Source organism: Helianthus annuus, chromosome 11 (assembly GCF_002127325.2).
Source record: "Helianthus annuus cultivar XRQ/B chromosome 11, HanXRQr2.0-SUNRISE, whole genome shotgun sequence".
Classification (NCBI taxonomy): Eukaryota; Viridiplantae; Streptophyta; class Magnoliopsida; order Asterales; family Asteraceae; genus Helianthus; species Helianthus annuus.
The window spans coordinates 105,501,694-105,514,177 of record NC_035443.2 but is presented as its reverse complement, the minus strand read 5'-3'; the positions used below and the strand labels follow the sequence as shown (position 1 = coordinate 105,514,177).

The following is a 12,484-nucleotide window of genomic DNA, read 5'->3' as shown; positions in this document are numbered from 1 at the left end:
GAGTGATGATGTCTTCAAGTGACTCATGTTTCATGTACTTGAAAACAGCAAACTGCTTCTTTAGTAGATCAATCTTGTTCTTCTTGACATCAGCATTTCCCGCGTATCTTTTCTCTAATGCATCCCACATATCCTTTGAATTAGTGTACTTCTTGAAGGTATGCTTGATGCTATCAGGTAACGACATCTTTATTACAGCCAAGGCTCTCTTTTCAGCCTCATACATCTTTTTGTCATTTTCTTGCATATTCACATAGGCTGTTCTACGTGGTCTGCCCTCAAAGTCGTGTGTAGGGTACGTGTACCCATCTTCAATACATATCCACATGCACGTATCCTGATATTCAATGAAAGACTGAAAACGATCCTTCCACGTCAGATAATTTTCCACCTTCATCATCTTAGGCGGTTTGTTGGTAGTGCCAACCTCATGCTCCATTCTTAACAGCTCATTCAAACTTGACATGTTCGACATTTTAACGTAACAGACTGATAAAACCGTACAAAATTTTTCCGAAAACAGTGGTTACCAAATTACACCGTTAGAATCGTCTCGAAAAGACGAGTTCAATGATATATAATGTTAAAAACCGAATTCGGGATTTTCCAGATTCTTTTTTTTTGTCCTAAAAATCCCACGAATTCAACGGTGCAGACGGTTTCTTCAAATGAGTTACGGTTCACTTTCTATTTGCAAAACACTGAAATTTTATCGACGCTTGCGAATTGAAATTCCACCACTTTTAAATTTGCTGGTTTTGTTAATTTGCTGGTAATTTTGCTGGATCAGTGATTAATTTCGTTGGTCAGTAACTTGTTCAAATTCGCTGCTCTAGTTCGCGTACAGGTCAATTTCGCTGCCAACTTCGCTGATCAATTTCGCTGGTTATTTTCGCTGGTCAAATTCGCTATTATGACGACCTGTAAAGTCGCCGAAAATCGTAATAATTTCGCTGTGGAAAATTATACGATTACCAAAGTTGCCTTTGGATTTAATTTTGCCGATGACCGAGTTATTAAGTCCCAAATTCTCCGTTCAGTTAATTATGTTGGTCCTGTTTGCGAATTTGTTAAATTCGCTAGGCAGTAATAAGGAAATTCAATCTTTCTGAAATTCTGAAGATTTTATCTCCTCTCCAACACAAATCTGCAAAATCAAAACAGCAAAATATCAGTGATTTTTGAAAATCAGTAATAAACATCACGAAGAACGTGAAGAACACGAAGAACAATCTTCGAATCTTCAAGCGTTTCCAGCCAAAATCCTTCAAACAATCAACCAAGAACTGTCCTGCAAACCTGCAAATCAGCAAACAAACAAAGCAGAAGATCAAAACAGCCAAAAAATTCGAAAATTTTTATCAAACCAGTCAAAAAATTCGAAACCCTAATTGTCAGGTTTAACACAAAATTCGAAAAACTCCCTGTTTCTGCAGAACACAATTCTGAACCGAGCCTTCAAGAGCCTAATGCTCTGATACCAATTGTAGGTCCCCTTGATGTATGGATCTTTTACAGAATTGTCAATCCGATCAAGAGTGCGGAATCCTCTTGATCATAATATAGCAGAATGAGTAGAAACCGAAATCAGCAATTCACTTTCAAACTGGGTTTTTATTGATTATCTATCAAAACTGATTACAATCAATCAAAACCCTAACACTCTCTCAAATTCGTCCAAGTTGTAGGAGCTCTCACGAAATTCTCACAATCTCTGGTTTTTGGCTGATTAACCTAAACCTTAAAGCCTAACCTTGTTTATATAACACAAGGTTTGCTAATTGGACTAGGGTTTACTACATGGACAAGCCCAATTCGCCCCCTAGACCCAATGTGGGTTTTGTTTAGCCCAAACTCTATATTCTCACTAATACCAAGCTAACCCGCTAACCGTTTATCATTTTACTAATTACAAGATATCCAAAGACCAAATCTAAGCTGTTGTCACAAACATGCACCAACATTATCTTAAATGTTTCAGCTTCTGCAGAGCTCAGCACGGGCCGTGCCTGGTCGGACATGGGCCGTGCCCAGCATTGGTACTGGCAGTTTTTATTTTCCGAGTTACAGAAGGCTGAGCACGGGGCCGTGTCGGTGCAACACGGGGCCGTGTCCAACTTTCCAGTAACAGGGATCCGGAAAACAATCACTGTAACTCCGACCACGGGCCGTGCTCATTGAGCACAGGGCCGTGGTGAACTTTCTGACCAGCATTCTTTTTTTGTTTTTGTTGCAAGATTTGGAACCAGACGCCACCTTTACGTAGTGTATGAGCTCCAGTTCTAACAAAGACATAAAAGAACCTCTAGAAGAACCCGAACGCTTTCTCAAAAAAAGACTAAAAGCTAAAAACCAAGAGAAGGTTTCGGGGACCCACTTCCAATGGCGGACCAACGTACCCTCATGGATTACCTACGGCCCACCGTAGGTAACCTCGGTGCCGCTATCAATGCACCGAATGTCGAAGCCAACAACTTCGAACTTCGGCCACATTTGATACAGATGCTTCAAAACTCTGCAACCTTTCATGGGCTTGCGGACGAGGATCCCCATCTACATATCACTAATTTCTTAGAAATATGTGATACCTTTCGGATCAATGGAGCATCAAATGACGCCATCCGCCTTCGAATGTTTTCATTTTCACTAAAAGACCGAGCAAAAGCTTGGCTTAACACCCTCCCAGTTGGTTCGGTAAACACCTGGGATGAACTAGCCCAAAAATTTCTATATAAGTATTTCCCTCCCGCTAAAACGGCTAAATTAATGACTGAAATTAATACATACTCGCAAGACGAGGGGGAATCCTTATATGAAACTTGGGAAAGGTTCAAGGAGCTATTACGAAAGTGTCCTCATCACGGTCTTGCGGTGTGGCAACAAGTATCCACTTTCTTTAATGGATTGTTGCCACATACTAGACAAACACTTGACTCTAGCTCCGGGGGACTTTTAGGTAATCGCCGCCCGCAGGAAATATATAATCAAATTGAGGAAATTGCTCAAACCAATTTTCAATGGCACACTCCCCGAGGCAATAAATCTATTGCCCCGGGCGCCCATAAGGTTGATGAAAGCACTTCTTTACAAGCCCAAATCGAGGCTTGTGAAGGGTGTGGTGGGCCACATGAAATGACAAAAACAGTCTCGGTTATGGCTTGTGAAGGGTGTGGTGGGCCACATGAAAATTGAGTTGTATGAAAGAAATAGATGATCAAACAGAGTCGGTAAACTACTTTGATAATAGATCTAGGCCGTCGGGTCCCCCAACGGGCACCTACAACCAAGGATGGCGTAACCACCCTAACCTTGGTTGGAGAGAACCCGGCAATAGTAGTAACCAACAAAACCTAAATCAACGAACAAACTTTCAACAACCGAGAAATGAGTCACAAAATTTTTCTCAACAACAAGGTGGACGAGAAAGGCTTGAAGATACTATATCTCGCCTCATCTCCGACACCAAAAAGAAAAACTCGGATAGGTTTCTACAATTAGAATCAAATTTTAGAAATCAACAAGCCAGTATGCAAAACATCGAAAAACAAATAAATCAACTAGCCCAAAATTTCTTCGAGAGACCACAAGGTGCGTTACCAAGTAATACCGAAACAAACCCAAAGGCACAAGTTCATCTTATAACACTACGGAACCGTACCGTGGGTCCCGCGGAAGGCCCGCCGCCTACTTAGGAAATCGCAACACTGCCCCAACAAGAGAAGGTTCTCCTCCCTCACCAGAGCCCACCAAGGCTCCTCGGGTTCCTTACCCCGGTAGGTTAATCCGTCAGAAGACCAATGAGCAATTCGCAAAATTCGAAAGTCTACTAAAACAATTGCATGTCAACATTCCTTTCATTGACGTCCTAACCCAAATGCCTAAATATTCAAAATTCATGAGGGACTTCCTCACTCATAAAAGGAAAATTGAATCATTGCAATTAGTTAACTTAGGCGAAGAATGCTCCGCCCTCGTGCTCAACAAACTTCCCCAAAAGAAGATTGATCCCGGAAGCTTCACAATTCCTTGCTCGATTGGGGACTCCCCCATTCGAAATGCGCTAGCCGACCTTGGGGCTAGCATCAACCTCATGCCAGCATCAATGTTCAAAAGACTCGGCTTAGGCAAAACGAGTCCTACAAAGATGAGTATACAGCTTGCTGATCGGTCCGTCAAATTCCCGCAAGGTGTCGCTGAAAATCTGCTAGTCAAAGTTGATAATTTCATCTACCCGGCCGACTTTGTCATACTTGATATGGAAGAAGACACCGATGTCCCCCTCATACTAGGGAGACCATTTCTAGCCACCGCACAAGCAGTGGTAGACATGAATGACGGAACACTCACCTTAAAATATGGTGATAAGAAAGTGAAGTTCGGGGTTGGGAAGAGAATAGAGGACGATGACCCGGTCAATTACATGAAGGTTATTGATTCGAGTTTGGATGATGCTCTCCGACGATGCAACATGGGATGCAAAACATCCCGCTCGGAAAACATATAACCTCACCTTGGGTCTAGCCAAGGACCCTTATAAACGTGGCGCACCAAGGAGGCATTCCGCGGAACTATCCTTAGTTTAGTTTAATCTTTTAGTTTAATTTTAATTTGCAGGAATAAAACACACTCTGGATGGTGAATGATAACAAGGGAAACGAGAAACATCGCCCCATGCAGTAAAACAGAGCAATCCGACAACGATCTCCCATTACAGTAGGCTCAGCACGGGTCGTGTCCATCCAACACGGCCCCGTGCTGCACAATCTACAGCAAATCGCCCAGTTCAGGTAACTGGACACGGGGCCGTGTTCACAGGACACGCCCCCGTGCCCAGGCTTCTGTTTCTTTTCTTAAATTTTTATCACTGGCACCTGAACACGGGGTCGTGCCCGGTCCCCACGGGGCCGTGTCCAGACTGCCAGTAACATAAAATTTTGCTTTTTACACCATTTTACACATTCAATCAACCTAAAAACTTATTTTTGGGACACATTGAGGACAATGTGTAATTTAAGTGTGGGGGGAGGGGGGTGCTAAAACCTTGAATTTTGCAAGTCCTAATAACAAGCCTTACACAAAACTCTATCGGAACCGCGAATCACCCCAATTTTTTTCCAAAAAATTTTCATTTTTTTTTACTTGTCTAAGTTTAAGTTGGGAATTCAAGTCTTAAAAAGGTTATATTTTTACAAATTTACAACCGATAGCGTCGTGATAAAAAGAACCAACATAAGAAAATTATGAAAAGGCATGACAAACTTAGTTAAAATCTGATTATATATACCTGATCACATAAAAACCCTTTTCCCACAAAAGTGAGTTTTGAGCCTTTAACGAGCATACAAATATATATATCTTTACACTAAATGCTCATTTTTCGTTTCTTGTGTGAATAGCCGCTTGGTTTATACGACTCTAGAACTTGCCACAACAATACATTCCCGGTCCTTACCAACTTAAACCCGAGTAAGTAAATGATGGAAACATTAGGACTAACCCTTTTTCATTCTACACCATTATTTTTCTTTTTTTTTTTACCACCTACCCAAAATCCCCCTAGTTAACCCCTTTGAGCCTAAACCTTTTCATTTCTTAACCCAAAACAACCCTTTTTACCCACCTAAACCTTTTTATTTTTATTTTTTTACTTTTTAGTAACAACGTTCGGTTCTCTTATGACTTCCTTAAAAAAAATTCGATGAAGCCAAACAAACAAACAAAGTTTATCAAATATCTTTGTTTAAACAGTTCATCGAAATAAAATAAAAATATGAAAAATAAAAAGTCTTTCAAACCGACGTTTGTTACGCCTTTCGCCATTTTTACTAACCACTAACCCAACCACCCACCTTTAGCCCAAGCCAAAAACCCATAAAGTCCTCTTGATATTTACAAAGGTATATAGTTAAAAAGGAGGAGGATTGATTGCTTGGCAAGCTTATGATAGGAGTAAGTTCCATGCCGCTCTCGAGTGATTCACTAAAAATACACCTTCTGTTGAGTGATCTCCCGTGAGGTATGTGAACTTGTATATAAATAAGATTTTAAAAAAGGTGTGTTATGCCCTAATAAGTAATTTATCTTAAGGAATGTTCTTAATGAATCATGCCGAATAGGATTGTAAATAAATAAAAATAAAACCTCAATAAAGAATCTTGGAAATCCCGACACTCTATGACAAGCCCAAAAACCTTCTCTTCTACCCATTCCATTTGGGAGTGAATAAAGCCACATTATAAAGAGTTTTGCTTGAGGACAAGCAAAGATTCAAGTGTGGGGGTATTTGATATACGCAAAATGCAACATATAAATTATATCAATTGTGGCATAAAACAAACCCTTTTTTAGTACAAATGTTGGAAAAAGTGTGTTTTTGTCTTCCTTTTGTATTTTCAGGATTAAATGAGCTCAAATTAACAAAAGAAGCAAAAAGACAGCAAAATCTAACATAAATACAAGAAAAGGAGCCAAAGTGGAATGCCCGACCCCTCAACAACATCTTCCCAAGTAAAACCAAGAAACAGAAGACTGAACACGCCCCGTGCTCAACGAGCACGGGGCCGTGCCCAAGAAGCAGCAGAAAAGACAAACCTTTAGAAGCTTCTATTGCCCATCACGGGGCCATGCCCAGCGGACACGGGGGCGTGGTCAGAGTCCTGCAGGCGCATTTATTGTAATTGCGAATTACAATTAATGAGGAGAGAGACAAAGATGGACATGGGGCCATGCCCAGCGGGCACGGGGCCGTGCCCGAGCTTCTGTTCAGCCTATAAATAGGAGTGCTTGAAGCCATTTCAACTCATCCCTTGGCACACCACCTCTCTCACACTTCACCCACCACCACCATAACACCATCATCCACCACCATCATCCATTGTCCATCATAGAGTGTGTGAGTCATCTCGGGATCCAAGATTGATCGTAAGAGTTCTTGACAATCAAAGGCCATGTTTGCCTAAGGCTCTTACATCACTTGGTGAAGACAAGTGTTTAGTGTAATACTTTTTATTTTTAATCTTTTGCACTTTTTAATTGGTTATGTATTAAGGACTTTAATAACTAGTTTCTTATGTTGAAGATGATTCTTCCTTATCGTTTGTCCGCGGTGTCTTGGCATTATTTTATTGTCTATATAAAATAAAAGATTTTCACCATTCATATCTCCACGGTCTATATGGAGGTATGTTGGCTACCTGGTCGGGGGTTAAGAGAATGTTTTGGTAAGAGTCTTGCCGTTGTTCAGCGTTTAGAGATCCTGCAAGGGACCTGGGTCAAATTTAGTAGGACCTCCTTCAATACCCAAAGGTATTGGATGGCGGGGGTCCAAACTTTTTGATCCCCTCATAAGTTAAACTACTATTAAAACTTTAATCCAGCTACTTAGGACTGTATCCCTGCTGACTCAGACTACTTAGCTGATGGTAACGTCACCTTCAAAAGAGGGGCCTACCACATTATGCATTAATAACTTAATTAATTATCTTTCAATAATCCGACCCTTTAGGATTGTATCCTTGCTGACTCAAACTACTGGGTTGAGGGTAACGTCGCCTTCAAAAGAGGGGCCTACTACAATAACTAAGATATTCTCTTAAACAAGTGCAAAAGTGCGAAAATAATCAAAGGTTACACTAACACACGAGTCGGATCCAAGTGATTCATCTTGTCTATCTGTTTTTATTTTTATTTTTATCTTCAGCATTTTAGTTAGTTTTATTTTCTAAGTTTAAAAATCTTTTTCTAACATTTTGATTTGATTAGACGTTGAGGATAAACCGGTACTAAAAGCTCTTGTGTCCTTGGATGACCTCGATATCTTACCAACACTATACTACGTCCACGATGGGTGCACTTGCCCATATGTGTGTTTAGTGTTAGTAAATATCGTGTTTTATAAATTTAAAACTTGGCTAAAAAGTGTAAAAGGGCTTAAAATATATACCTAAAATATAACACACTTCACGCACATCAATGACTGTCATAGATTCATTGAGGGATTTTCAAAGATCGCTCAACCTCTCACCACATTGACACAGAAAGGTGTCGCGTATTCTTGGGGAACGAAACAGGAAGACGCCTTCCAGCTTCTTCTGAAGCAAAAACTCTGCAGTGCACTGATTCTGTCTTTACCTGAGGGTACTGAAGACTTCGTGGTGTACTGTGACGCATCTATTCAGGGTCTCGGTTGTGTGCTGATGCAACGCGAAAAGGTGATAGCTTACGCCTCTCGACAGTTGAAGGTTCACGAGAAGAATTACACGACTCACGACTTAGAGTTGGGGGCCATGGTGTTTGCGCTTAAAATCTGGAGGCATTACTTGTACGGTACTAAATGCACTATTTATACTTTTGTTAGTTGCCATGATTGATTGTTATGATCTTGATGTTCTGAATTATATGAAAAACTAGGGTTCATGCTAGAAGATTTAATCATAGGAATCCGGAATATGTGTATGACTAATATAATGTTTGATATAATCTTGGTGTTGTGATGATAAATGATTAACTAGAACTGCATAATAGGGCTGTTTTGATTGTTCGCAAAACTGAATCGGATGATAGTTGGGATATGAATGAATGATTCGGTTGATGTACGGTTAGTGGTTATACATGATTTAATCGTTATTGATGTTCGTATGAATCTAAGAAAGTTGAACCCTTTGATCTTATATGTTTATGATTAAGTAATAATTAGTGTTCAAAGGAATTAATTAAAAACCCTTGATTGATCGATCAATGTAAAAATTGGAAACTGTTAGAATTAGTCTTGCAAAATAAATGGAAACAAGGTAACTGATTGCATGATTTTAGGAAGTATGTAACTGATCGCACATGTCCTCAGTCGCATAAGATCAGATCGTACATGGTCTGATCGCACAAGAGCTGAACTCACAAGCTCTTAGACCCCACAAGTTAGTCGCACAAGATAGGAATGCATGAAGTACAACTGTGTAAGCACATGGTACTGTCTGCTTATGCATGACCGCATAATATATTGTGGATCGCATAAGACTGTGCTAATCGCACAATATATTAGGCCGCACAAGAAGTTTCCTTGTTTAATACTTTTGGGCCGCACATAATATTGGACTGCATGTTTTATTGGGTCGGGATATGTTGGATCGCACAACCTGTTGTGGATCACACAAGTTTGTGCTGATCGCACAACACGTTGGGTCAGACAATTATTGGGCGTATTCTTCTAAATAGCACAAGGTGATTGGGCTCGCACAACCGCAACGGCCCAATCACTTTAATCGCACAATTTGGGTTTATGTGTGTACTTGATCGATATTGTTAACATGTTTCTATGTGTATTCCATGATCGTTGTGTGTATGTAACTTGCTACTTTATGTGTAAACCTACGTGCATTACCTGAACCTGGACCTGACTTGTATGGTAACCATGTTAGGACGTGGTTGACCACAAATAGCTCAAGTGACCTTTTGTTTATCGGCCGAGCTAATCTAAGGTGAGTTCACTTCTCTCAACACAAGCATGCGTCTGGTGGGGACAATCAGACAGGCAAACAAATAAACGGATTTTCATAAACCCATACCCTTGTGGGGGATATGAGGCAGTTTTCACAAACCCATATTTCTGTAGGGGATATGAGGTGGTTTTCAGTAAATGTTGATGTTGGATGATACACTCACTTTCTATCACTTAAGTCCCATCATACTACCGAACTAGTTGCTTGTAGGGCAATGGGGTTATTAGTTGATAGCGCCATTAGGTTTGGCACCCTCACGATGTACCTGGATAGGACGGGCGTGAACTAATAACCTTAAAATCATGACCAATGTTTGATAGAGCATTGGAGATGGGCAAAAAGGAGCCGTCTACGGTATCGAGTTATTATCAACATATCATAAATCATTACTGGGTAACAAATGGTTAAAACACTGTGAACTCGCCAGCTTTCGCTAATACACTTTTCTGCATGCTTGCAGGCCCTTAGGTACACTGTCATGGGACTTGCTGTCTGGGAAGCTGGAGTGGTCACGGGTCGTGGCAAATGGAACGCTCCTTGACATTGCTTTGCCTTTGAACATATTATTTAAACTTATTGAACAAACTATTATGCTTCCGCTCAACATGTTGACTATCTAAACCTGTGTTGGAATTATACTATTTTATTTAATGGAAGGTTCTATTTTATTTATGGTTCAATGTGATTAGTGGCTAGATCCTGTACGTCACACCCACCTCGCGGGGGTTTCCGCTTGTGGTATTTTTGGGGGTGTGACAGTTTGGTATCAGAGCCACTGATTATAGCGAAGTAGGTTTTAAAACGTTTTCATACAACCAAACAATATCGAAAACTGTCACACCCCCAAAATCCACACACGGAGTACCACCGCTTGGAGGCGTGACATGACCAGGATCAAGCCACCAATCATATTGAACATATAAGTAAATAGTAAAAGTTATTCATCAATACGAAAGGTGTTTTCAAAACCAAACATAATCAAGTGTAGCGGAAGCATTAATGAAAAACCCAACATAAGAATCAAGTTCTCAAAATATAAATGTTTAACATGGAACTCAACAGTCCATGGGCCCACAACGATCGCGCCTCCCGTGCAAGCTCCATGAGTACCTATGGTCCTGCAAGGCATGTAACAGAGAGTCAACTAGTTGAGCGAGTTCATAGTAAGTAAGTTCGTAATAGTAAGTTCGTTTTGTAACATGTGGCTCTACTAGGCCGATAGTATGCTCTATTAGTGGGGGCTTCCCATGTTTGTATATACACTAGACTATTTGTAACCATAAGTGTTCTTCTTAACCCGAGAATGGTAGTACGTACAAGGTTTACGTAGGTTTTACGTAAGCGTCCTTCTCAACCCGAGGACAGTGGTATGCGAGGGTTTACGTAGGTTTTACGTAAGTGCCTGTCACAACCCGAGGCAGTAGTATATATAAGTTTACGTAGGTTTTACGTAAGTGTCCTTCGCATCCTTAGGACAGTGATGAGTACAAGTATACGTAGGTTTTACGTATGTATCCTTCGCATCCGAGGACGATGGTAGATAGTCTAGTAACAGTGTAAGTACAATTCCATTCCTTCAATCCCATTCCCAACTCCGGGAATCCCATGCCTTGGTAAGAGTCTGAACTCACCTTGGTTTGCTCGGCAGATACACAGAAAAGTCAATCAAGCTATTTGGTGGTCAACCACGTCCTACCATGGTTACCATACAAGTCAGGTTCGTATTTAGGTAGTGCACGTATATGTTCTTCACGTATTCTAACAAGTTGTGTACAAGTATTGATCATGGCATACACATGTAACTATGGCAATTATCATCAGTTCATACGAATTCAACAGTAGCATCACGTAAACAATCAAAGTCCAACAGTGCGGCCCAATTACTTAGGCCCGTAACAGTGTGCAAGTCCAACAGTGTGCACGTGTATATGGTCTCGAGTCGAGACTAGAGATCTCGAGTCGAGACAGTGATCTCGTGTTATAGCCTCAACGATCTCGAGTCGCAACTAAAGGAGATCTCGACTTATGCATTTATCACTCGAGACTGGATGTTCTCGGGTCAGGTCTCGAGTCGCAACAAGGCCCGCATCAGTGGTCTCGAGTTGTGCTGTTTGTGTGTGGGTGTTGTGGTCTCGAGTCGAGACAGTGGGGTCTCGACTCGCAATCCCTTGTCGAGACTATGAACGTGTAACAGTTTCCTACTTTGCAGCTCATTGACTCCGTAATATCAGCAAACAACTTTGGCGGTTTCACAAATCAGGTCAAGTCACAATTATTCAACAATCATGCACCCTAAATATTTCTCTAATCATGAACAACCGTTACACATTCAATCGAATCATCTGATTAACAAATTCAACGGCTAGCATGTAATCCCTACATCACGGCCAATCAATTAATCCTGAAATCATTGAGCTAGATCAAACAATCATCAATTGATCACAAAACCAATCATCACGCAACATACAATTATCGATTATGGCATCGAACCTAGCCACACGAACATCATGCAATACCCAAACCAAGGCTGCTTGTAAACCATCTATTCATCTAAACACATGATCCGATTTCAAAACATAAGCTCATTAATAAACATCACTAGCATGAAACCCTAGTTGTCATATAACAACAAACAACATCAAAAGCATAACAACAATCAAAAGAGCACTAACCTTAAAACCGAATAACTAAACAAATCGAGATGGTGCTTCGGTTGTGATGATTGCCGTCGAACAGGAGAGAGGAGAGGAGGGAGCTAGGGTTAGGCGTGTGTGTTTTTCTGCATTATGAGGATTACACCTCATCCCCCTAATGTTATGTTGTGCTCAAATAAAAGAATGGGCCGGACCCATTACGGGTTGCCCTTGGTCTCGAGTCAAGCATAGTGGGCCGAGAATAGTGTGTGGCGAGGGACAAGGTGTGCGGCCCTAAAGGCTTGTGCGATTAGAAGTCGTTGTGTGACCAAATTTATTATACATACATACATACAT

At 40.9% G+C, this 12,484-nt stretch overlaps 1 non-coding gene across 1 annotated transcript; it reads right to left on the bottom strand.

The window, feature by feature from the left end:
- Positions 1-2,760: 2,760 nt before the first annotated feature.
- Positions 2,761-2,867, bottom strand: LOC118484583. The gene has a single exon (XR_004873691.1). It is a non-coding gene; the product is annotated as a small nucleolar RNA R71 (small nucleolar RNA).
- Between the last annotated feature and the right edge of the window lie 9,617 nt (positions 2,868-12,484).